This window comes from Myxocyprinus asiaticus, chromosome 5, assembly GCF_019703515.2.
Source record: "Myxocyprinus asiaticus isolate MX2 ecotype Aquarium Trade chromosome 5, UBuf_Myxa_2, whole genome shotgun sequence".
Classification (NCBI taxonomy): domain Eukaryota; kingdom Metazoa; phylum Chordata; class Actinopteri; order Cypriniformes; family Catostomidae; genus Myxocyprinus; species Myxocyprinus asiaticus.
Window position 1 is genome coordinate 12,675,798 of NC_059348.1, and position 24,073 is coordinate 12,699,870.

The window sequence follows — 24,073 nt, forward strand, 5'->3', positions numbered from 1 at the left end:
CGAGGTACATTGTGGGAATGACAATGGTGCGGCGAAAACGTTGAGGACAGTCGAGGGCGTCGAAAAAGTTCAAATTCCTCTGCTTTATGCAAATGAGGAACGAAAAACGCCAGGCGCCAACCAGTCACTGTGAGATGAAGGCAGTGTTGTTTGTCATGATAGCTTCAGCACCTGATGATAATGATAGACTTTCTGATGGATTGAGTGCTTAAATCACATATTGTTGTTGAATGAGTCTTTTAACAGATTTCAAATTAATATTGCACACATTAATTGTGGCAATACTGTAGCTGGGTAAACAAAAACTGAAATATATCAACACAGTTTACATAATTTTGGCATGTGGAAATAAAGTTTGCATCTTTCTGTCTGTAATCGCGCACCTATATGATGATTATATTGACTGTACTGAAAACAAACTGTGCATTTTACCATGTATTGAAAGCATTACAGGTTAAGTTTGAAGCTGCATACTACCATACCACTTTTTGCCATAGATCGATATGGTAGAAGCAGTAAGAGTGGTATGAATAGTATGCCTTTGAGAAGACATCCGTAGACAATACAAACTTGCTGTACCACGCCCCAAAGCTGGAGCATTGTAGTGTTGCGAGCAACAGTGAGCAGATTTCTTCCCTGCCAGTGGATGCATACCGTTAGCGGTACTTGAGTGGAGCTTTCACTTGGGCCGTGAGCGGTTGAGCGGAGCACACGCGCATGGAGCAAATTACACTTCACTCACATGCTCTGGAATGGGGGCCAATTTTTTTAATGTTAAAATGCTCCCTTTTAGTATAGCCACAAGACGTAAACAGTATGCGTGTAAACATTATTTTAGTGTGATAAAATCAATTACCGGTACTAACCTAACCTGTAAAGTTATAGCCAATTTTACAACATCGTTGCCATGACGATGTAATGTCAACAAACTCTAAAACCCTAAAATGACTGTAAAATTTACAATTTAAACAACTTTGCAGCTCAAATAATGCATGTGTTTTAACTGAAGAATTAATGTTAGTGCTTTTGTAAAATTATAAGCTTCAAATTTCTGCCTTTAAACCCTCTAAAAACTGGCCACGTTCACTTTCATTGTAAGTGGATCACTGTAACCTTGATTTTTGCTTATTTTAAAGAAAAGGAAGGACGAGTCGAACTTAACTTGTATTTAACCCGGAATATTCCTTAAACCAAGAGTTTTTGAATCTGGTGATAATGTAGACATAAACAGTGTAATGGTGAAGTAAAAAAAAATGTCTAAAAAAATAAATAAAATAATAGTAGTAATAAATAAAAAAGGATATTGAATGCTTGCCATTGTAAAGTCGACTACACAGTGCAAGTGGTGGTGCTTAATAAATCTAAAATAAATCTGTCTCTTGATGTCTCAAAAAGCAGACAATGTCAGAATAATAAGAATAGAATAAGGTTGAAGTTCAGGCTGTAGATGTAAGACTGATCTCAAAACTAAGACCATGCCTGCATTTGTAATGGTGATGCCATGCTGATATTCCCTGTGAAATCCCACATACTGGAAAAATCCATAAAAATAAAAACACAGACAGTTACTATCATTACCTTCTTTAATTTATAATTTGCGACAGGCCATGCCAACTGTTTGCTCATACAAACACACAAAGCACACTGACGCATTTTTCCTAAAACATTGACAAATGTGTTATTTGACTTACATGCACTTCAACGGTAAAATCCACATTTGGCGCTGATCTTCACAATGGCTAGCTGAGGTGAAATGCCTTGCACCCAACTGTAATTCCACCTGTGTTCCAGCTGTGAGAGATTTGAGAATTTTTCTGAAAAGACCTTGCAGCTCAATGTAACAACTGTACCTTTTACACCCAAGCATTTACTTTGGTTTGAAAATACAGACATTTGGATTCAGCACTCAAGTATTAATATAAGGGATCATTGTTGCTGCTTATTGTTGCAGTACCACAATAGCCTGTCTGGGTCTTGTTCTTCAAATATGACTTGCTTAATTAGCTGGATAAGTTTCATGATAACATGGCTTAACCTGTGATTGTCCATGCTTCAAACTACATCATTGCAAATTCTTCTACCTATGTTATCAGAATAACATTTCCAGCTTCTCCAACTTGCTCACTGGCAGGATACTGTAACTATTCCAGCATATGTTCCAGCTTTATGCCAAGATACCTTGAAACTAATCCAACAAACTAAGTAAACCATGTTCAAAAAATGGTATGAAGATTTCATTTTCATACTGTAATGTAATTTTCATACTTTGACATTCTTCAGAGTGGAACCGGATATTCAATGGGAAAACATGTTGGAGAGGACTTGAAAATTGGTCTCTATATTACAGATGGCTGGAGGGGAGGGGTTTAAAAAGTAAGAGGGATTTGTGACATCAACCGAAAAGGAAAGTCATTTCAGAGGCAGATGCAACATGATCACACAGGAAATGTACTTATTGCTCCTGAAAGTTCATGTACCCTGAAATCAACCCCATTCAAAGATTTACTGAGAGCCATCAAACATCAGACATTTTGAGTGTGACTACATCTCCCTCTAGCGCTACTGATTACGCATTGCACAGGCAACATCTGAGACACTGTTTCTGGTCCCATGAAAACCAGGAAGTTATTGTGTTCATGTAAACAATGGTGAGTGTGAGGGTTGGGTTAGGATGTAGAGTTAATAAAATACACTCAGTGACCACTTTATTAGGTTCACCTGTATACCTACTTATTCATGTGATTATCTAATCAGCCAGTCATGTGGCAGCAGTGCATAAAACCATGCAAATACGGGTCAGGAGCTTCAGTTAATGTTTACATCAACCATCAGAATGGGGAAAAATGTGATCTCAGTGATTTTGACCGTGGCATGATTGTTTGTGCCAGATGGGCTGGTTTGAGTATTTCTGTAACTGCTGATCTCCTGGGACTTTCACACACAACAGTCTCTAGAATTTACTCAGAATGGTGCCAAAAACAAAAAACATCCAGTGAGCAGCTGTTCTGTGGATGGAAACACCTTGTTGATGAGGGTGGTCAACAGAGAATGGCCAGACTAGTTTGAGCCTACAGAAAGGCTACTGTAACTCAGATAACCACTCTGTACAATTATAGTGCGCAGAATAGCATCTCAGAATGCACAACATGTCGAACCTTGAGGCGGATGGGCTACAACAGCAGAAGACGATGTCAGACACTTTATTAGGTCCATTGTGTTCCTAATAAAGTACTCGGTGAGTGTCTGCAGTCCTGTTGACTGTATTACATAATTTACAACTCAAGCTACAACTCCTTTTGGCACCACTCTGTGGACACATGTGAAACTGGAGCTCACACATGCCCATTCGTTCAACAACACTTCCATCTTTGGACACATTCGAAGATGTGATTCAAATTTCAATAAGCACAGGCCAATTTCAGCAGAAAAACTTTCATCAACTGTTGCTGAATTCACAGTGTGATCAGTCTACAACATACATCAATAAGACCAGGAACGTGCATTATGTAAAGTAATATTGATTTCATGTTGACTTCCAGAAACCCAAACATGAAGGAATCATGGAATCTGTTTTCCTCTGGCCAACTACTGCACAGTCCTTTATATCCAGCTCTTTAATTTGTATGAATGAATACCTCATCACCTGATGTCAACAAAGAAGACGTCATTACCTCATGGTTGCTCAGGTAGATCCTCACTAATGCCATTTAACCCTGGGCCTTATCCTTTACCAGTGTCATGATCCAGCAGAACAGGCTGCTTAGCAAACAGAAACTTGGCAAGTAGCCCACCTGTTGTTGCTGTGTGATCACTGCAATGAAATTGTTGCAACGTTCTGGAGGGGATGAATAGACTTCATCCCTGATCCTGGCATGGGCTCCTTCCAAGTATACCCAAGAGTAAGCTGGATTCAGCCCAACAGTAGATCTCTATCTCACTAACCATTTGCTGCCAAAACAAAAATGTCTAAGTTGTGGATAACAGTGATGCTGAGATTTGTGCTTCACCTGTGATTTCAATGCTAACTTGGGTTTATTTATTTATTTATTTTTTAGGGCTGTCGAATAAACATATTAATTTAGTTCAGTTAATTATATAAAAAGAGTAAAAAAAACAACAGCAATGCAATTAATCATGCTACCTATAAGAATTCCTTTTATAGATGAATGGATGGACGGACGGACGGACGGACGGATGGATAATAGATGGATATTGAATTAACTTTTTTAAGGGTCCTTTCTCGGTATATATTGATATACTGATATTGATGTGATTAACTCGATTAATAAATATGTGTTATGTAATTAATTCAATTAAAAAATTATCTATATACAGCCCTAGTTTGCATACAGTGTATAGTCAGGACATTAATAACGTGAAAAATTATTATTACAATTTGAAAAATAATGTTCAGAACTTCTTAAACTACTTCAAAGAGTTCTCATCAAAAAATCCTCCATGTGCAGCAATGACAGCTTTGCAGATCCTTGGCATTCTAGCTGTCAGTTTGTCCAGATACTCAGGTGACATTTCACCCCACACTTCCTGTAGCACTTGCCATAGATGTGGCTGTCTTGTCGGGCACATCTCACGCACCTTACAGTCTAGCTGATCCCACAAAAGCTCAATGGGGTTAAGATCCATAACACTCTTTTCCAATTATCTGTTGTCCAGTGTCTGTTTCTTTGCCCACTCTAACCTTTTCTTTTTGTTTTTCTGTTTCAAAAGTGTCTTTTTCTTTGCAATTCTTCCCATAAGGCCTGCACCTGAGTCTACTCTTTGAAAGCTGTCAGCTGAGGACATGTGAGGCGTCTATTTCTCAAACTAGAGACTCTGATGTACTTATCCTCTTGTTTAGTTGTACATCTGACCTTCCGCATCTCTTTCTGTCCTTGTTAGAGCCAGTTGTCCTTTGTCTTTGAAGACTGTAGTGTACACCTTTGTATGAAATCTTCAGTTTTTTTTTTTTTTTTGGCAATTTCAAGCATTGTATAACCTTAATTCCTCAAAACAATGATTGACTGACGAGCTTCTAGAGAAAGCTGTTTCTTTTTTGCAAGTTTTGACCTAATATTGACCTTAAGACATGCCAGTCTATTGCATACTGTGGCAACTCAAAAACAAACACAAGGACAATGTTAAACTTCATTTAATGAACCAAATAGCTTTCAACTGTGTTTGATATAATGGCAAGTGATTTTCTAGTACCAAATTAGCAATTTAGCTTGGTTACTCAAGGATAAGGTGTTGGAGTGATGGCTGCTGGAAATGGGGCCTGTCTAGATTTGATTAAAAAATGACTTTTTTTTTAAAATAGTGATGGTGCTGTTTTTTACATCAGTAATGTCCTGACTATACTTTGTGATCAGCTGAATGCCACTTTGGTGAATTAAAGTACCAATTTCCTTCCGAAACAGCAAAATCTGTACATTATTCCAAACTTTTGGCCACCAGTGAGTGTGTGTGTATATATATATATATATATAATGTATATATACATACATACACATATATATATATATATGGACATTATCTTAATTGCATATCATTATTTGTGCATGGATAGTCTCCTACATTGCAGATAAGATTAGCTCTTGTAGGGGTGTACAGTACACTGTCTTCTTTGCTCATCAATAAAAAAAATATTCAGGCAGGACTAGACAACCTTTTCTCCTCTGCTCTTGCCAAAACAAATCTCTCATCGTGATTTATAACTTTCAATAAGTCATTATGCTTGCTTATTAAAATGTTTCATCAAGATCTTGCGAAACACATAAAGACAACATAAATAATGGCCTGTAATTGTTCACTGCAACTGAACTTGTGCCAGTATGTCCTCTCTGAAATGTAAGAAAGAAATACTTATACGGTTTCTCTGCAGACATGAGTCGATCTTTGACTCTACTGGGCAATCGTTAACTAAAAGGAACATGAATAATGGGGAAAATATGCATATGCTTTATGATATTCACAGTTTCTTTCTTCAGCTTGAGAGATGTTGTCTGAAATTCAAAAGGCCATAATGAACTCCTGTATTACAGTATATCAGAAAACGGGAATATTTATTCCATGACAGAAGAGTCGAATTGGTGTTTGCTGAATCAACCATCAGTTAGGGGTATTGCTCACACTTGGGGTTAGGGATTTTAATTTTGATGCGTAACATGTTTGTGCTACAGACATGAATGATACCTCAAATTATGTGGCTTGTTGAGCAGTGGCGTTCTATTACGTTTCTGAGAGATCAGACTTGTGACCTGATGGATGATAAAATTGCCAACAAATTAAAAAATAATACAAATAAAAATGGACTTAAATTGAAAAAGAGACTATAGTCTATGGACCAGAATATTATTAAGACTTGGTGATGGGCTTGTTTGTCTTGGACCAGTAAGCAACCACCCAAAACACCCCAATAACAATAGAGCAATGCACTGCAAACCATGCAGAATACCTTAGCAACCACTTAGCAACAGTCTGGCAACCACTCAGGCCAGAGCAGATTAGAATTTTCAGACAAATTGTATGCACAGCCTAGCACCACTCACATTTACTTCAGAACAATCTAGACATGTTGGGTTAATCAGTGATGCTGGCTAATAGGAACCTGATCCTGGAGTGATACTGCTGTTAAAGGACTAATGCAGGGGTCTTCAAACTTTTTAGGCCTAAGACCCCCTTGGTGGACAGTGAGATGGAGCAATTGGACCCCATGTTACTTTTTGTACAAGTATTGCTTTGGCCTATAAATAACATGCATATAGTACCTTGCTATGACGCTTATGCAAATCCATTAACATAATCATTATTTATGTACAGTCATATACTTGTACATTTCATATTAATTTTACTTTGGCTGTTAGTCAGTTAACATTTTTAATCGATATGCCGTTTCATTAATGACAATGAATCGCATTTAATCAATATTTGATGAAAAAGGCTTCCAAATTAAGCTAATTCAATATATGACAATTAAAATATTTAAAATGAAAATATATAATAAATATTTGATTTATTTAGCTAATTGAAAGACATTACATTATTGTGGCAGACGAGTAAAGCTTTGACTAGACAATACAAACACTGGCTTTAGAAGTCAATATAAGCCTTTTGTTTGGTTTATTTCCATATCACTGACCATAAGCCTTTTGCTGGCCAACACTCCACAACAATCCATTTTAAAATTGAGTTTTACAATCTGTTTGAGGTAGACTTAAGAGATGTTTCCACAGGACGTGTTCATGCATTCCGTCTGTACACATGCTTCAGACGGTCACTTTAGCTGCATCCAAACTATGGTTGCGTTGTGTTTCACTTACTTTTCTATCCTCTTTAGCAGTAAACGCTGCATTTATAGGATGCTGTGTCAAGTAAAAAAAAAAAAAAAAAAGCATCTCGAAACCCCTGCTCTTTTCCATCTAGCTGTCTTCGTTCAGCTGTCGGTTTGTTGTCTATACAGTAGCGTGTTGCCTGTACAGCTGGATCTGCACTTACTGCCCCCTGCTGAGGAAACTACCAATTGGTAGGAAAATTCCTTATCACAGTAGCATGATTAATTGCGTTATTTTTTTCTACGCATTATTTATAATGTAATAAATAAAACTGAATTAACAAGATAATTCCACACTCTCACTTCATACATTTAATATGGAAGGGACAATGCAACATTTATCTGAATTTTTTAATGCTTAATTTTATTTTGGTTGAAGTTAACTCAATATTGTATTTTCGTTAAATGCTTATTTTCATTTGTCAAAAATCATACAAAAACTGGCAGACCCAATGCAGTATTGCCACGGTCCTTTTGTTGAAGATCCTTGCTGGACTAATGGGAAGCTATGAACATCCAAGTTCAAATATAATCAAATTAATATGTAAAGAGAATAATGATTTTAATAACCATTTGATTTCATTTATTAAAAATTCCTAATCCTATGCTGGTACGACACAGAATGAAAATAAATAAATAAATAAATAAAAACATTGCCAAAGTCCATTATTTTACTTAAAGTTAAAAAGAGGATGAAAAAAGTTTGGACAAATCTCTGAGTTCTTTATCATTGACTACTTTTAGAATAAGAGTAAAGTCATCAAAACTAAATGAACCCAAATGGAAGTATTGAATTATATAGTGACGAAAACATTTTAAACAAACCAAAAATATTTTATATTTTAGTAGCCTTCGTTTACCAAGATTACACCTTAAACTTCATGAAGTGCATACTTTTTTTTTTAAAGAGTTGTGAAGTATGCTAGATAATTGTTGCCTGCTTTTTGTTCACTTACAACTCCATCCGTCCATCCAGCCATACATAAATGTACATTTATGTATGTCATATAGCAGACACTTTTATCCAAAGCAACTTACAAATGAGGGACATACTGTACTGTGCAAAGTCTTAGGCACATTAAATTTGGCACCAAAACATTAAAATGGTGTATCAGTAGGAAATATAAATTTTTGATTTTACCATTCCCTATGCCAATCGAAATGAATAGAAGAAGAACAAGGAGCCCTACAACAGATGGTGTGGCCCCCACAGAGCCCGGATCTCAACATCATTGAGTCAGTCTGGGATTACATGAAGAGACAGAAGCAACTGAGACAGCCTAAATAGATAGAAGAACTGTGGCAAGAAGCTTGGAACATCCTATCTGCCAACAACCAAGAAAAACTGTGTCCAGGTGTGAAATTTTGCTGTTTTAAAGGCAAAGGTGGTCCTACCGAATATTGATTTAGTTGTTTTTTTTTTTTTTAATGTTCACTGGACTTTGACGTTAACTGATAAATGGAAACTATTGATGGCATTATTTTTGAAGACATCCTCACTATGCAACATTTTTTCACAAGTGTCTAAAACTTTTGCACAGCACTGTATGCAATTTGTGCAAAAAATCCAACAATCTCTGCAGTATCACACTGCCAAGTTCCAATAGTAGCTAGAGTACTATATAAGCTAGAGCAGAAGAAACAGACACAGAGAAAATGATTTGTTATTATTATTATTATTATTATTAATTATTTAAATAATTTACATTTAGCCAGAGTAGAACCGGCTCCCCCGGCTGAGCCTGGTTTCTCCGCAGATTTTTTTTCTCTCTACTGACTAACACCTTTTGGAGCCCCTTTTCCCCCTTGCCACAGTTGTTTTTCAATTAAACTCTTAACTGGGGACTTTACGACAAGCCATACAGTATGATTGTCTGTTAAGCTACTTTAAAACTATCTGTATTGTGAAAATTGCTATACAAATACAATTTCGATTTTTATTTATATATATTAAATGAATGTATTTAGATAATTAAATATAAATAAAAATATATGGAATATAAAATTATTTATTTTAACTTATTTATTCATATTATCATTAAATAATAAATTCATATGTTACTATAGCCCATATGTCCATTTATACTTGTATCAGTCCAATTACCTATGTGTTCCATTCTGTAAATGTTATGGAAATATGGTTACGGATTTTTGTGGGAATTCTTAAATTACACTATATTACTGTATTCATAATTGTTTGCCTGTCTATTCCAGCAAACGTCAATAATTAAGCCAGACGAGCTTTCAAAATCCAGCTGCTCTCGCTCTCTCTCTCTCTCTCTCTCTCTCTCTCTCTCTCTCTCTCTCTCTCTCTCTCTCTCTCTCTCTCTCTCTCTCTCTCTCCTGCTCTAAGTCAATGGGAGGGGCGCAGAAATCCTCGCAGCGTATAAGAAGTGCAGTTCTCACCCGCAGGAATTTTACACAGCAACTCAGGACGAACGAAATGAGCTGCCCCAGAGCCGCTACAAAATGCTGGATGGACACCTACTCCTGGGATGGTTATCATTCACCATTATAGTGCATCTCATCAGCTTGACTGGACCGAGCGCAGCTTACTTCGGGTAGGTAAAACAACTGTTCTTCTTTTACTACTCTTGCTTTTAAATGTGTTAATGGAGACAGATGTGAAATGATGGATCAAAGATCATACATTCAAAAGAAAACGCAATCTAGAGAAATAGCGTAATATAAAATGTTACTCGAACTCACCTGTGAAGTTTTCTCCATAACAGCCGGTAGAGTTGCGTTGATCGCATTACATCCAGATGATGTTTGCATGCAGCATTCAGCAGACAAAGATGCCACCTGCTTTGTTTTACCTGTTATTATTTACAAATCCATTAAATAATGCAGCATCATCTACTATTTAATAATAGGCGTGTTAGGTGCCTTTTAATTTGAATTAATAATGTATTACGTCTTAATTTAGTAGTGTTTTAAATGGCAGTTTTAAGAGATGCTTCTACAGGATCAGAAACAGACATGAGCAGCTCTCAGCAGCTGGTAACAATAAAGCCGCGAAGATCTCTAACCTGGTGGCAGAAACGTCTGTTCATATCGCAGATAATATTTCTTCGTCCAGCATAAACACTCGTGTTGGCTCTCTCACTAGGATTAATAAGCGCAAGTTCAACAATGTGTGTTGAATTTACAGTTTCCCCAGCTCCCCCTATAAACATTCTCCTAGCATAATTTTAATTGAGGTAATTGTGGACACTGGAGATGTGATACCGCGGGAACGCCTTTGGAATTTATTCCTCTCTGACGCGTGCATTTCTGCACATTTATTTTATTTATTTGTTTATTTTATAGTTTTCCTTGTCTTTCAGCGGTCACACCAGAACTTCATCTTTTCAGAAACATGTGTTTAACTTCTAATCATTGTCTTTGAGCCACTGACACTTGTTTCAACAAGTTGGAAACCAGATTTGGAGAGTGGCAGAGTAGTGAGGTAGACTTGTCTTGCACTGCGTTGAAACTCACATTTTAACTATTTAATCTTTGAAACATTAAATATATAGGACAAGTCTCAAAAATGACTTTGTAATAATCTATTTCCCCCCCTGACACAATCCATGAATAAGCAGGTATCTGATATTGCCCCAGTATTCTAACCCAGTCAAGTTGGGTCTATGCTCTGAAAAAGTGATCTAAGGTACAAGAGTTCAATTACTGCTTTATGCATTTCAATAATTATTTTTCTTGGCTGGTGGTGAGCATTGATGAAAGATTTTATCTAGAAAGGTGTTGTAAGTGGAAGATATTGTTTGGGCAAATCAAGGGCCAGGGTAGGAGTGGCTCCCTAAGGCCCCATTGAACATTATGAAGCAGTAAACCGGTTTGTTGGGCCGCAGTGGTTGTAGATTGGGTCTAAACCTTTTCTTCTACCCCCTCTTAGGAAGTCAATAATTTTCATAAATGCTGGCCTGCTTTACCATGGGTGGGATAGCACTCTATATGAAGATTTATAGTCACTGTTATTTGATCTCGAAGATCACTATCAATTGCAATAGCCTCTTAAGAATATTTTTCCTTTAATTTCTGGCACGTCACTTGGAAAACGCTAAACTCCAATGTCTGATAATGAACAAATATGCAGTGTCAAGAGACTGTGTGCAATAAATGTCGCAATATTTTTAGCATTCAATCTGTCATGTTTATGTTAGGGTAATCAGCCATTGTTTAAAGGGATTCAGAGTTTGCCAATTTCAGCACTTTGTCTTCTTTGACGGAAATTGCTTGTGCTTCCATGTTATCAGGTCATGAAAACAAACTATAGGAAACTCATTAGCGATATTTCACTTTGGCATTATGGGTGTTCTTTCTTATCTCTCACAATGAGCGTTCATTTTTAAAATGCTGATATATAGCATTTTCTCGAAATGGCACAAACGCTTTCATTGAACTCAGTGAAGGGGGCAACTCTTCAAATGCAGATGGACTGTTCTAGATGGTTTGATATATCAAGTTGAAAAGCTTGTCCCTTGACCTGGACTTGGCATAGAGGAACAGAGTGAATTACAGTTCATACCTGGTTAGGCACAATTATAAATCATGTAATTTCAACCTTGGACTCTCAGTGTCAGAGATGGCATGAAGCCACTGTCAAACTTGCGTCTACTAACATGTGCAAATAAATACCTTCCATGAGGCTCATGCTGCATCCTCTGGGTACTGATTTACTTAAAATAGAGGGTCAGTGTTGCATACCCAATTTCCCCAGTGCGGTGGAGCATATATGTAACCTAAACACATCTCTGTTTGCCCACGGCCCCATGTCTCTCAGGGTTGGGTGGGATTCCTTGCCTAGTTGAGCCATTGCTGAAATTGTCATCCTGGCCACAAGAATGCAAGCCTTCGGTTTTTACCACACAGTCCCCTCCAGCCCGTTGCGGCAGGTGCTCCATGTCAATTTAAGCTGGTCTTGTTCAGCAGCAGCAGCAGACCTGGAGAGACCAGGTTTGGTTGGGTGGGGACGAAGTGGTGGTGGAATTATTGACATGTTTCTGGAACTAGGAAAGGAGGCAATGCAGGGGATGCATGCTTTTTATCTAGGTGTTTAGCTCACATCAAAAAGCCTAAAGTGAGAATAGGAAGGGGTTACATGCCGAGAAAACATGGGGGAAATAAGCCCTGAATATCCATGGAATGAGGTTCTTTTGTGCCTGGCTCTGACAAGTTCATACAGATCTCCTGTGGAGGCCAGCCTGGGGTCAAACGTGGGGATCTGCTCTGTATTACTGCCCTAAGAGTCAACTTGAATTAGGAAATGGGGTAAAGATTTATGACATTTATGAGAGATGTTGGTTATTTCCACTTAAGTTGTTATTCTAAATATTAAGAGAGGTGTAAATCACTTCTGTTGTGTTACAAATCTTCTGCAATTTCTAAGTGAAATGAAAATCCCAAAGCTCCTGCCTTTTTATCTCAGTCATAGTTCAAATGGATCCCATGGCTTCTGTTCTTTGAAATATAAAGGTGTACTTCGTTTTTTTTCCTTGAACACTAGTGTATGCCTACAGTCAATTGCTCTAGTCTTTCAAAGTATACTGCATTTGACTGTGCGCAAATACACAGGTGATAACACATGCACACTATGACTGCTATGAGATACTCAACTCTTTCTTTTCAGGAGTTTAGACTCATAAAGATGTCTTTATAGTCTTTCAGGCTCGAGTTATACAAATGCATGTATCTCCCTACCTCCACACAAACGCTCTTGATGTACACATTCACTGTTGTTGTTGTTTCCACCATTGTGTCCCATTGTCTTCTTGCTCTGCTTTGTGAAAGCAACAGCACAACTGTGGGTGCTGCCACCTTGTAGACCCACTTTTTAGTGCAAATAATTACATTTGCATGCGCAGACTATGCATACAGAGTACGTGCATTTAGAAAAATCAGGCTGCATGCGTACAGTGCTTGTGTAAACTACTGTTGACAAAATGTATGTTGCTTGAGATGAGACCCTGAAGATCAGTTCTGGAGTAGTCCCTGATAGGGGATCACTCAAACTCTAGCTTTTGAAGACCATTCTCAATGGGTCGTTTTAGTTGTCTGGTGGGGTCTTCTGATGCTCATTGCATCTATACTGAGAGTACTGATATCAGAGTTGTGCAACACTCCTCAAAAGTTATCGGTTATTTATTCTGGTTGAATTCAAGAGTGAATAATGAGTCGTTCTCAGGTTTTATCAGAATCTGTAGACATGTGGAGAAGTACCTGCATCCTCTAAAGCTTCCACCAGAGGGTGCAGTCACTACTGTAAAAACCCTCTGCTCTTCAATCAGCATCAGCTCCTGTATGAAACCTTAGCACAGTGGGAAATGAGTGGCAAAAACAGATATGAGAACAGAACTCTGTATGAAGAGGATACAGGGAGAAGGTAAAAAGAGCAACAGTTCAAAGGTATTCAAAGGTAGTTGTGGTCAAAACAGCATTTCATCTGTTTGCAGTGGCACTTTGGCAGTTTTTTGGCCGCAGCTCTTAGGAAAACCCCTGTACAGAAGCAGCTTGCTGTAGAGGACATTCAGATTTAATCTCTTGACTAGACTTATGCTTGGGAATGTTGATGAGAGCTGCTGCCTGAGCTGTGGTGGATCGCCTTTCAGTGTCAGAGAATAGCAGTATCTACGGACAACTGTACATAATTTTATTGAATCATACACACATACAGTACAAAACTTTAAATCGCAAAATTACAGTTACATCAGACGTGGAGTAGTGTTTTGTAAAGGACTAGTCTCAGGTTTACAATGTCCACACTGACCGTCTGATGTAGTGCTGTCAAATTAAATTAGAAAATAATTTAATAATAAAAATAAAATAAATATAAAAACGCAGAACAAAATGCTAAAACTGTGCATTCTAATACTGGATGTGTGCGAATCACTGACGTTGAATTCAGACCGATTGCAGTCTTGCACCATAAAAGGCTAGATGCAGCGCAACAAATACAGTTTAACAGAAAGCTGGTGTCTTGAGACGCTTCTTAAAGGTTGAAATTCTTATTAACTTGACATGGCATCTAAAAAACACAGCGCTCCTGCATGAGATGCTGAATATACAACAAAACGTGCCGAAACAATAAAATGTTTCCGTCTAGCACATGTTTAAATAGAAAAACAAATGGTAAACTGGATGGTTGCAAAATAGTTTGGTGTGAACAACCCCTTAGGTGGAGGTCTTTGGCCATTGCGTCTTGCTCTCTTATCAGCGTTTCTCAGATTAAGCCATGTGTTTTGAGATCCTTGCATTCAGTTTCATTCTGTTATGCTCCGTCTATTTGAACAGTCCCTGGGCTCATAGTCTGAGCCAATTCACCACCGTGTTTAGCCAAATAGCACTGCTATCTGGTAATATTACTAAGGTACATTCAACTGTAAGTAATGAAATACTTTATGCACATTAGTTTAAAATGGAATGGAATTTTTAACAGGCGGGAATGTTCTTTGCAATAATTTAACATGGTGCTGTATGGTTTAAAATGTATTCAGTGCATACTCTTGTGGGCTAAGGAAACAACGGCAATTTAAAAATCTACAGACTTTAAAATACTAATTTAATTCAAATTTTTGTAATATTTAATGTAAAAATTCGAATTTAGTTTCTCAGCCCAGTTGACAGCCCCACACAAAACTGAAAGAAATTTCTTGATCTGGGAGCCAAATCATTTAACTGAATTGGTTGTTTGTCGCAGTTCATGTAAATGAGCCGGTTAAAATAAGCGATTCACTTATATTTATCATTGGGAACTCCAACGGTAATTAATACATTTTCATGAGTCAGTTATTTTGGAAATGAACTAGTTCACATAAATGATTCACTTAAGCCCTGCGCAGCCTTAAAGCGACTTTGCCTTCTTGAAGCAAAATATTTTGTGTATTGCTGCTGTTCATCACTATATTTGGATTCTGTTATATAAAATAGGGTGTTTTCTAATTTTGTCACCCTATTTGTTAACCCTTAAGAAAATTAACCATGGTGTTACAATAGTAATATTTTAGTAACCATGACTGTAGTAACCACGTTTTTTTGGTGGAAACCATGGTTTTCATACATTTAACCAAGGTTTTATTAGAGTAATGCTTGACTGTAGTTTAACTAAGTTATGAGCAGCTTGTAGTTTGGAAAGCAGTTTCAGAGTAGCTTCCCCAACACTGGGTATTTCAGATAAAGAAAACAAACTGTGGCTGGTTGCTTTACATGTCAGTCATATGGTCTTTTTCTGCCCAAGTGGGTGGTTCTTATACAGAATAAGCTGCAATGTAGACCAGAATTTATGCCGTAGTCTGGCTATGCGAGACTAGTACAGGAAGAACCCAATGCAAAAAACTACAATTCTATTTCCAATGGGTATCATAGTTTGACAGCTTAGCTTTTCCTCTATAAACACACTTTAGATTATCATTATCTCATTGGCTTTTCATGAGATTTTCAGTAACCGCTTGAAAAACATAAATCCGTGTCTCTACATTTCTACTGGTTTGTTTTTCCTCAATGGACAAGCTGTGAGAATGGCTTCTCCCGCAGGAGTCATCCCAACCCCATCCTGATTATATGGTATTATTGCTCTGGGGAATGTCTTTAAATGTGTTTGGCACACTTGCATCTAAAGGGCTCAATATTCTGGTAGCATGGCTCCAACAACAGTTTGGAGGTCTGCCTGGATTTTTTAAGAGAGGGCGGCTCCGCTCCTACCATACCTCAATCAGATGTGCGTTTAGTAGATATGTAGACCGTCGTCAGAAATGCACTGATGGGCATTGCAGATGGGAGGACGGCTAGGCGAAACCAAAAAGCCAATATAGAATCTGAATAGTTTTTGGTGGTCATGGATTGATGAGATGACGTTAATTAGTGGCACTACCATGGTGTGTGTTTTCCGTCTCCCACCACAGGCTGTTCCTTCACAAAGGGCTTTGGGTGGACTGTGGTCCTAAATGATCAGTGACTACAGCCAAGATTAGATGACTGCAAAACCATAAGATGACTGTAAAAAAACCCTGAGCTATGAACCATTCATGTGCTTGGACTGGGAGTTGTTCATCTGCTTTGAAGCATAACAAATCTCAAACAGTAGCCTTCATTACAGACATGACAAGCCTATAATCTACTTTGATTAAGTTCATTCAACTTGATTCCATAAAAAGTAGGCGTATTGAAATATAGCTGCATTGCTTTTTTTCTATTTTGTTGGATACAATTATGTCAACATGATTTTTTTTGCTATCATTGTTGTAACCCTTGTTACATTATTGTTAGCCTGCATTAAATTACTGCATAAACTATTGGAAAGATATTACAAAGGCTGCATAACCTACAGCAGTAGTATTTACCACTGGTTAACATTAACTGGCCCAAGTGATGTCTGCTAAATGTAAAATTGCTTTCAAAGTGGTGCAAGTCATAACATTTTAATGAGAAATTGCGAAGACAGACATTCTCTATTTCCATAGACTAACGTGCACTGGGTGTGCACAATAAAACCAGGGCTGTATATTAAAAAAGTTAATATGGTCAACTTTGATTTCACATTTACTTTAATTGTATTATTTATAATAATGTATTCAAATGGATTTATTTAGCTAACCCTGACATAACCCATGTCATGTCAACAATGCTTGGCTCTTATATGTGCAAAATTTGGCACTGCATGATGTAATCTGTGAACACCCAAACTCATAATGACAGATCCTGCCCTTTGAGAGATGCCAATCATCAGTTATAAAGCAAGAAGGCAGAATGGATTAGACGTTTTGACAAACTTGCTTTATTAAAAGCATTGATTAACTGAATGTCTGAATGGAAGGCTTTGATTAGGGAAGGTTAAATTAATCTCAATCACCAGCTCTACAGACTGAACTGGGCCAGTTCTCAATGGTAATTGTTAGCCAATAATATGGCAACCAGACAGTTGAGGCTGGTCCCTATACAAAACATACTGTCAACAAACAATGAGGTACAGCAAGGGACTGTTCATTATTTTACTGTGCTCACAGCCATGTAGTCTGATTGGTCAGTGTATCATTTTGTGTTTCTTTTAGCTGAAACCTAAATGGATATGGATAGTTACTCACCTTGTGACAATTAAGGCTTTTTTGAACAAATCTTTTAGGTGAATGTATCGCTCTTGTTCACTTTCATTTACTGACTCATGCCTCATTTAAAAAGTGAGTGACTGCTTTGGTGGATTTTTCTGGACTTCTAAGACTGATTAGTAGAGCTGATAGAGCTTTTCATTGGTTGGATGAATTTACTGAACAAATACGCCATTGATCGAATGTCGAACGAACGTCGTTTTTGAGTACAATTGAGTAGTTTTCCCAACACGGTTTAAGGACGTTATATAAATTCATATTTAATTTATTTAGGTTATTTTTAGCTTTAAAAGACACATGCTGTCGCTGCCTACCTACTGGTGTAATGATGTGACATACAGAAAGAGTCAATGAAAGAATCAGTATATAAATCTGAACAAATCTTCTTGGATTGAAGGATTCAAGTCACTGGGATGAATCAAAATGCCCACTACAAGTATAGAGCACAAAGACAACTTACGGTTAACAAATTAAAGACACAATGAAATGGATTGGTGAGCACAGTTTTCTATTTAAACCGGAAATTGTGGCTGGACATAAAACAGCCAATTGACTTTACCATGATTTGCTATTTGTTGGGGAGTTTGCTGTTTTTTTTTTTAAATAAGATTTTTAGAAGAATATCTCAGCTCTGTATGTCCTCACAATGCAAGTGAATGGTGACCAGAAATCAGAAGGTCCAAAAAGGACATAAAGGCAGCATAAAAGTAATCCATAAAACTCCAGTGGTTTAACCCATATCATCTGAAGCTATATGATAAGTGTAGGTGAGAAACAGATAAATCTCCACTTTTGACAAACCCCGACCAGTAGGTGGCTAAATGTTAAAGTCAGTTCCACAGCACAATGTGGAAGTGAAAGTGTAGATTTACAGTAAAAAAAGACTTAAATATGTATCTGTTTCTCACCCACACCTATTATATCACTTCAGAAGATATGGATTTAACCTTTGGAGTCTTATGGATTACATTTATGCTTCCTTTATGTCCTTTTTGGACCCATATTTTTCTGGGTTTCTCCCGTTTTTCCACCCCTCCTCCCGCTGTATCCCAATTTACAATGTCTCCCGATAAACTCATGATTTTCCACATCCACACTTTGCACATGAGAATGTATTAGACCTCCAGGTAGGATTGCCAACCATCCCATAAAATACAGGATTGTCCCATATTTAAATATGAAATGATGTGTCCCGTATCGAATCTATACGGGAACTGATTTGTCCCGTAAGCTGGTCAGATGGCGTCACGATGAAATAGTTCCAGATCGTTAATTTAACATTGATATAAGTTGAAAATTTTTCATATGGTGGGTAAGGGGTCGTCTGAAAAGTCCACACATTGTGCTGATACGTGCTAATATTGTGGAGGGTGTGGTAAGGGACCGTCTGAAAAGTCCACACATTGTGCTAAAACTGTGGATTTTTTTACATTTATTTTTTATTGAAAAACAGAAGATTCACTATAAATGTTCAGTAAGATGTACAAAATTACACTGAGCCAACAATGTAGGAGTGCTATTACTGACTCATAAAGACAAGAAGTACAGGTGAAGGAAAAAAAAGTAAATAACAAATAAATGTAAAAATACATATATACCAACACAGATGTATACATAAATAAGATAAAGAAGATAAATAATCGAATAAATAAAGAAAATACACACTACCGGTCAAAAGTTTTGAAACACTTACTCATTCTTTATTATAATCTTTTTTTTCTTCACATTTTAGAATAATAGTAAAGTCATTAAAACTATGGAATAACATAAATGGAACTATGGGAATTATGTTGTGACTAAACAAAATCCAAAATAAATCAAAACTGTGTTATATTTTAGCATCTTCAAAGTAGTCACCCTTTGCCTAGAATTTGCAGACATGTACTCTTGACATTTTCTCAACCAACTTCTTGAGGTATCACCCTGGGATGCTTTTTAAACAGTATTGAAGGAGTTCCCATCTATGTTGGGCACTTATTCGCTGCTTTTCTTTATTATTTGGTCCAAGTCATCAATTTCAAAAACTTTTAAATTTTTTTTTATTTTTATTAAATTTTAGTTTTATAATGAAATAAATTAATATGGTGGCACAATTATATTTTTGTCTAGAAAACTAATTTCAAACATTTAAGCATACGCCTTCAGATCAAAAGATTTTTAAGATCATGAGAAACATTTCTGTCAAGTGTTTCAAAACCTTTGACCGGTAGTGTATATATATTTTTGGTCATGGTCATGGGTCAGGAAAGTTCTCAGCATTTAAGAAAGGATATACACTTTATTATTAATACCTCAAAAAGTATTCATTGCTTAAACTGTGAAGGATGTGGTAAGGGACCTTCTGAATACATTTCTTGGTATTATTCATCTTCAATGTAGAATTACTGACTGGCACTGCCGCTGCTTATATGCATATTATGCAGTCTGCGTGGTGATCCTACTCCCTACGGGGGCACCAGGAACTCGACCAGCTGCCGTTCCTTGAACATATGAACCACGTACCATGTACATTTTGTAAACATTTAGGAGTACATCAGCATAAAGAGACCTTAAAGTATCTTTTAGTTTAAGCCACAAGACGTAAGCAATATGTGTGTTAACATGATTTTAGTGTGATACAATCACTTACAAACCTTTTCTGTGTAAAGATATAGCCAATTTTACAACTTTGTTTCCATGATGATGTAATGTCAGCAAACCCTAAAACGACTGTAGAAATGAAAATTTAAACAACTTTACAGTTCAAATAATACATGAGTTTTAACAGAAGAATTCATGCAAGTGCTTTTATAAAATTATAATCTTCACATTTCTGCCTTTAAACCCTCCAAACATTTGCCCCATTCACTTCCATTTTTACGATTTTTGCACGAGTCGAAAATAAATTTGTGTTAATCAACATTATGCCACATGTGCTGTAGATTGAGCTTAACTTGTATTGAACCCAGAATATTCCTTTAAAGTTAACCTAGATTGATAAAAAGCCATAAAACTTTTTAAATGACAAACATTTTATGGGGTTGAGGGTTAAGTGGGTCTTTAAGCCTGAGGTACATGAGAAAAGTTCCAGGTTTGCTGAAGAAATATGTGAACACATTTTTAAATATTGTACTGCATTTTGCATTACGGTTCCTCTAAGCACTTAGATTAGAGGCTTAAAGAAGCTGACTTCACAAGAGTCTCCAATATGTAGGAAATACTCATTAATCTCCGTCAGAAGTAACTGTAAATAACTGTAACTAATATAGCTGCTTGTGTTTTGTGAGATTGATTGGGTGGGTAAAAGGCATTTTACCCTCCATTTATTTTAAGCGTTGTTAGAATTGCACATTGAGATGAACTTGATTGATGTATCAGCATTCCTGGAGAATCACTGTCATGGATGGTATGTCATTATATTGTCATACAGCTAACATATAAACCATAAATGCTATTTTACTGACCCCCACAATCAAAACATGCTAGAAGTCCCATCTTTTATGCCTGCATGGTCAAGGCAAACAGATCATTAAGGTTTATGTTTGCGTGCTTTTATTAAAGGCTTTTAGTGAGAGCCCAGAGGAGAGAGTGGAGCTCTTGAGCGGCTCTCGTACCTGTCACTGGGTTCTGGGTTTCTCAGTGGCATGGTGTGAGGTCGATAGGTAGAGTCATGCGGAGCTCCCTGGTGCACCCACGCTGTGCCAGTCACACAGTCACCATCGCTGAGCAGCTGACCCGTGCACAGCCCCGTGGTTAAACCTCTTACTAACGCTAACCACACACACACACACACACACACACACACACACACACACACACACACACACACACACACACACACACACAGAGTACTGTATGCACCAACCTACTGTGTGTGTCTTGACTGAGAAACATTTGTATTTATAATTTTCTGAAGTTGTGGCGCAAGAAAAATTACAAATTATATCTCAATTGTTTCCCCTGAGATTAAATGGAGTTTTTTTTTTTTTTTTTTTTTTTGCTGAAATCTCCTCCTCCTTAGATTTTTCTCAATGAAGAAATATCATAGTTGTCTCCTCTACTGATTTTAATATGAACTCAAATACTAAACTATATTCGCTATGCACATTAATTTTATTAAACTGCACATTTTATTTTATTACTGGTGCTTGCTAAGGTAACTTATGCTGAGTTCCAGATGAAGTTGGAGGTGGGAATATCCGAACTGAAATTTCCCAGTTCCGATCTCATTGTGTTCCAGTCAGTCACACGTCACGGCCAAAATACATGCCAAATGCATAAACGCAGTACAGCCAAGTAGTGATTTCACAAACAAAATAGGTGAAAACATTGGCAATTTTATTGGAACACAAACAATTCTTCTAATATCCTCTTGTATCTTTATTGTACATTGCATATTCATGCACTTCATGCTGTGAAAATACGTAAATGTTTTTTTTTGTTTCACAAATCCCAGCTCCAGTTTCTGCGGTTTATTGCATCTTGGAAATTGCGTCAAATGACGCTTCTCACTGAAGTTGAGGTTGGTCGATCTGCCCCGAGTTCACAAGTCAGATGTCCGACTTCATTATTTTTTATTAGGAGTTGGGAAAATTCCGAGTTGTCTGGAATGCAGCATTAGCCTAGTCACTATTACCAGAGACAGTTTATCCGAGACAGACCACTTGTATAAAAATGAATGGGAGAAATTGGAATGCCCAATATGGCGAGTTTACAAAAGGAAGTCCCACCTTACAAATAAAAGAGCAATTTACTTTTTGATATAGACTTCACTTGTCAATTAACTCCAGAATGCATACAGTATTAGCTGAACCAGCCTGAAAAATAACTTTTTTGTGTGTGATCTGAGCTAAAAAAGCAAAAGTTATGATACTATTGTTGTCAGATTTTACTACTGCTTTGAAAAATGTTCTTTGATTGTATTCTTGACCAACCATTTTGGAGATATCAGTCTTTCCCCAGTCAGGTAAATAGGAGCTGTACTTTTATGCCATAGAATGTAGCTGCCTGGGAGTATTCCCAAGATGGTCACAGAGTGGACTGACTTGCCTTGAAAGAAACTTCTATTACTATTACTCATACTTATAATTAGGATTAGGGTTTATTTAAACTTTGGTGTGTAACTCGTCCCGCACGGTTTGTGCTAAAGCAATGAATGGTAGCTTAAATTGTGGCCAGCTTGTTAAGAAGAGGTGTGCTTTTTCTTTCTAAGTGATCAGACTTATGAGTTTTGCATGGCAGACAGTAAAACAGGCGACTAATTCTCCTAGACTTACATTGAAGGTGTGACCCAAGTCAAATCTAGGGATCAGAATATCAGTAGAAACACGAGGATTGACTTGGGCCAGTAAATAACTACCTAAAAACCCTAGCAACCTCACAGAGGACCCCTGCAACTACATGGCAAGGCGCTAAAAACACTCAGAACACCTTGTTACCTCAACTGTAGCAACGGCGTTGCAATCACAAACCCTTTTAGTTAAACAACACTCACATTTTCTTCAGAAAATGTAAACATCTGTAAACATTGCTCCCAAGGTTTTTAAGGAGAAACATCTGGGACAAAGTTGTTACTGAAATAAAACATAACTGAGAACTCCATTACGTCATTGAATAATACAATTTTCCTGTGGGATGTGCTAGGTGTTGTCCATTTAACTTTTTCTTTGGATATTACACCTGGTTACAGCTGTAGTGCACCGGCTACTGCAAGCACATGGCTCGCCTGCTCTGTTAATGATTTTAAGTTCAGTCTCATGTGACCTTGCCAAACAAAATATTAGTGCCGAGTGAATAAACAACACTTCCTCGTCCATCTGGCCCCACTAGCACACGGATGATGCTTTTCCTTGTGAAATCTTTCTTACATTCTGGAATGTCTATCCGTATCCAATTGATTTTTAACCATTCTCTCTGTGTGCAAGTCTGTAATTTTCATGTTATGGGTTTTGGTCTTGAACAAACCAGTCAATTTTTTAACATGATATTTCTCAACCTCTCTAGCATTGCGCAAGTTCATTTGTGTTGGAATTCCAGAGAACATGTGCCATTAGACAGAGCCACAGTCCAGAGTGACTCTAAAGGTCATTATGACTTGTTCACATCCTGTGTGTGTCACTCAACTGTTGCCGTCATGTGACTCTTCCCTTCCAGACTGTGAAAGAGTTTGTCAATGGTAGACAATCTGTCATATTCTTGCTATTTGGGAGCATTTTTCTAGTTAGGCAGACAATTTTCTTGTGATCTCATAGACTATTGTAGGGGTTAGGGAAAAGAGAACTTTATAGTGGTCTATCAGGTGTGTCAAAGTACTGTCCCATGAGATTATACAGTGAGTGGTAGCCACTTTTTCACATGACCCCTTCAAGTTCTAATATTTAATATTTGAATGTGGTCCACTAATAATTTTTCACTTTCTGCATTTGAGTTTGGCCTTAGTTTTCTAAAAGGATTGTTATATTTTAACCACAAAAAAAAAAAAAAAAAAAAAAAAAAAATTATATATATATACTGGCGGCCACAAGTTTGGAATAATGTACAGATTTTGCTGTTTCGGAAGGAAATTGGTACTTTAATTCACCAAAGTGGCATTCAACAAATCAAAGTATAGTCAGGACATTACTGATGTAAAAAACAGCACCATCACTATTTGAAAAAAACTCAT

The 24,073-nt window shown here is 37.2% G+C and overlaps 1 pseudogene; it reads left to right on the top strand.

The window, feature by feature from the left end:
* The first annotated feature begins 9,686 nt into the window (after nt 1–9,686).
* Nucleotides 9,687–24,073, top strand: part of LOC127440955 (protein Wnt-9a-like) — a 50,723-nt pseudogene continuing 36,336 nt past the window's right edge.